The sequence below is a fragment of the Sapajus apella genome, unplaced genomic scaffold (assembly GCF_009761245.1).
Source record: "Sapajus apella isolate SASKATOON/1434 unplaced genomic scaffold, GSC_monkey_1.0 scaffold6318, whole genome shotgun sequence".
NCBI classification, from domain to species: domain Eukaryota; kingdom Metazoa; phylum Chordata; class Mammalia; order Primates; family Cebidae; genus Sapajus; species Sapajus apella.
In genome coordinates, this window is record NW_022443242.1 from 1 (window position 1) to 3,879 (window position 3,879).

At 54.7% G+C, this 3,879-nt stretch overlaps 1 pseudogene; it reads left to right on the forward strand.

Annotated features, from left to right (window-relative positions):
* Nucleotides 1-1,533: 1,533 nt before the first annotated feature.
* LOC116548025 lies at nucleotides 1,534-2,972 on the forward strand (annotated as a pseudogene).
* The last annotated feature ends 907 nt before the right edge of the window (nucleotides 2,973-3,879 follow it).

Here is a 3,879-nt window from a genome sequence, read left to right on the forward strand (position 1 = left end):
GCGGGAGAGGAACCCAGGGCAGGGACTTCAGCCCGGCGGGCCGCCCCGGGCCAGCTCGCGCAGCAGAAGTTGCCGAGGCCACTGCGCGTCCACCCAGCCGTGCGCCCGGGTCCGAACTCACTGCCCGCGGCCTGGCGCAGCGCCCTCAGCTCAAAAACTCTGCGTGGACTTCCGGTAAGCCTTCACTTCCCATGGGCATGGCAGCCACCCTCCACAGGTCGCCAGCCTGTCCCGCGTTTCCGGAAGCGCCGCGCTCACTGAGTGCTTCCAGCGGCCACGCCGCCCTCCCCTGCCCCTCCCAGCGCCGCCGCTGTCTCCACCGCCGCCCAGCGCCCCCCTGCGGCCGCTCGCTCTTCCGCTCTGGCCCGGCCACCGAGAGCCCCAGGCGCAGGCGCAGTAGGGCCTTAAAGGGGCCGGCCACCTCCACCGCACACCAGGTTAGGCCAGAGCGGGCACCAGCTGGAGCAGTCCTGAGGAACAGCTGCGCTCCCAGAACTGGATATATCCGCTCGAAGGTTTTGGGTTCAAATACAGCAGAAGATGAAGGACAGAGGAATTAAAAGAGAGAATCCCTCCTCAAAGGGTGCCTGGGCCTGTACCTTGGCAGTTTGGGTGTATTTGCAGTATCGATCTGAAATGCTGTAGCTCCACGGACGGGATGTGTTTTAGGATGCAGTCCTCCTCTTCTGCATTAGACACGTCCCCCGGGCAGCCTTGGTTTCTGCTCCCCCTCCACTGGCCACCTGCCCTTTCATTGCTTTTAGGGAAGAGGAAACAATTTTCAACATTGAAACTTGCCAGGGTTTCTAAGAACCTGTCTGTGGATGGGCTGCCTAAAGATCACTGGGGAAGACTTTTTTAATGCAGATTTTCTGTTGCAAGAATTTATAATTCTCTAAATCTACCTTAAGGTCTAGAAAGAATGAAGAAGGCCTAAAGAATCTGTACGTATTAAGAGTTTTTCCGAGTTCCCCGACCAGAGAGAAGGAGCAGGCGCACGGGGAGCAGAGGTCGTGGCAGGCAGCGGAGGCACCGGGAGTGGCTGAGCGACCCTGCAGCCCCTTCGGACCCCTCCCCACCCTCAGGCCCGCGGCCCGCGCCTATGGTCCCTGCGCACCCAGACAGCTCCCCAGACTCTGTGCCCTGCGGCACCCACCAATTCTCCGCCGTGGCAGTCTCACCGAGTGGCACCTCCTGCCCACCGCCCCTGCGCCCAAGGCAGCAACTCAGGCGACCATGACAGCGGCAGAGGACGCTGCTGAGTGGAAGAGAGCGCAGCCCGCCACCGGGCCTACTTACTAGCCTTGCTGATTGTCTGTTTTTATGAGATTGTCTACTTTTCTAAGAACTTTTGTAAACAAAGAAACTTTTTTAAAAGGATGACTCATTTATATTTAATCCAAAGAAGAAGGATGTCCGGCAACATGGTGTTTGGGGTTTTGGCTTCGTTTTTAAGTCTTCTCTTCTTTGACTTTGGGGCTCGGGTGCCCCAGCTGCTGCGGGCTCCCAAGGACCTTCTGGGCACCCACATTAATGAGGCAGCCCCCTGGCGAGTCTGACAGGGCTGTCAGCGAGGCGCTGCTCCCACATTTCTCCACGTTGTCCTCTGGCAGGGTGGGAAGGAAGAGGACATTTCGTTAAGCAGGTGCTCCAAATAACCCGATTAACTGCTGGCAGGAGGAGCTCTCCCACATTAAGGACTTCCCCCACTGCTTCCTGGCCACCCCAGGACCTGGTGGCGGCGACCGTGGCCACAGACCTGCCAGAGCCACTGCAACTTGCGGCGGTAGCAACCTGGCCCCCTGTCCCAGAGAGAGACCTAGGAGTTCAGCAATCTCCTGGACCTGGACCTTATCCTCTCCAATTCGCTGTCCATCAGCAGTCGGTGGCCGCCACTGTGTCCTTGCCAGCAACAGCATCTTCCTCGTCGTTCCCGTCGAGCAGCAGCCCTGCCAGCATGCCCTCCACCTGCAGCTTCAGCCCTCTGATGTCGGCGGGGGCGACCCAGCCGTGGGGACCACAGGGGCGGAGGCCTCCTCCATGGCAGCAAGTCCGCTCCCCATCCGACGGCTCCTTTCAACCTGGAGGACATCCACAACGTGAGCCCCTTGTGCGGCTCCGTGGTGGAGCTCCTGCGGCTGCGATTGAAGCAGGTGTCCATTCCACCGCCGCAGCCGCAGCCGCCAGGTGTTGGGGTGACGGGGAAGTTAGTGCTGAAGGCGTCGCTGAGCGCCCCCAGCATCGAGTATGGCAGCCGGTCATCCTCAGCGTCAGCGAAGACGGCCCTGACAGCAGCCACCTGGTGGTGGTGGTGGCGGTGGCGGCCCCCACAACGGCTGCCCGTGGCGCCTGCACCTCAAGATCAAGCAAGAGGAGTCTCCTCGTGCACCCACTCAGGCGCTGGACCCCTTCCAGCCATGGCCACCGGCGGGCTGCACACGACGTCCCCCTGGGGCGGCAGCTCCCGACCCTGGGACCTGAGGAACTGCTGAGCAGCAGGGACTGTCACCCTGCCCTGCCGCTTCCCCGGCTTCCATCCCCACCCGGGGCCCAATTACCCATCCTTCCTGCCTGACCGACACAGCCACAAGTCCCGCCGCTCCATTACCAAGAGCTCACGCTGCCCACCCGGTTCCTGCCTGCCGGAGGAGCCCGAGAGAAAGAGGGGAAGACGATCGTGGCCCAGAAAAGGACCGCCACCTGCACTTGTGATTATGCGGGTTATGGCAAAACCTACACAAAGAGTTGCCATCCCAAGGCACACCTGCGAACCCACACAGGTGAGAAACCTTACCACGGTGTGGTAAGGATGGATGGCTGTGGATGGAAGTTCGCCTGCTCAGATGAACTGACCAGGCACTACCATAAACACACTGGGCAACGCCCATTCCGGTGCCAGAAATGTGACCGAGCATTTTCCAGGTCAGACCACCTCGCCTTACACATGAAGAGGCATTTTAAAATCCCAAACAGTGGATATGACTCACACTGCCAAGGGAGAATTCAGGTTTTTTTGTTTGTTTGTTTTTTACCTTTTCACCTGGTCTTCCAGATGAGGGGCGGAGCCCAGCCAGAAAGCACTAAATTCATGGTCAAGTTCCCAGCTGAGTCAACTTGTGAGTGGATAATCAGGAAAAATGAGAAATTCAAAAGACAAAAATCAAAGAATGGATGGCATCTGTGACTGGATCTTTAATCATTCCAATTCTAAATCCGACTTGAATATTCCTGGACTTACAAAATGCCAAGTGGGTGATTACCCCCTTTCTCTAAGCAAGGTGTAAAAAGGAATCAAGCCCCTTCTGGACCAAGAGTATTTTGAGCGTTAGCCATCTCTCAGTCACCAGCAATAAAGGACTCCTGATTCTATCTCAGAGTGTGGTGCTTTCCTTACAACTCGCTTGGTTACAACATTAGCACTGTGAAAACAGACTAACGCTGGCACACATAGGTCTAAGTTAAATGTAAATTGACAGAAGAAGCAATGTCACGTGAACAGTAAGCATAAGGGGATTGAAAGCGTTATATTGCTACCAGTTATATTATTACCAGTAAAGAAGAGATTTTCAAATGAAATGTATTACCACAGATAAAAAAAGAGACATTTCATAATAACAAAAGCATCAATCCAACAAAAAGACATGCAATCAGAAATCCGCCCAATAGCTTAACTTCAGAGTTCACCAAAAAAATGGACAAAATTACAGAGAGAAATGGAGGATTCTATGAGCATGATTAGATATGTTAAAACTTTAGCAATAAATTTAAAAGCTATAGAAAATTCCAACAAAGAACTAGAATAACAAAAAGCATTAACCACATAGACTTTATATATATAAATACATATGAACATCAATGAAAAAATATATATTGTCTCAA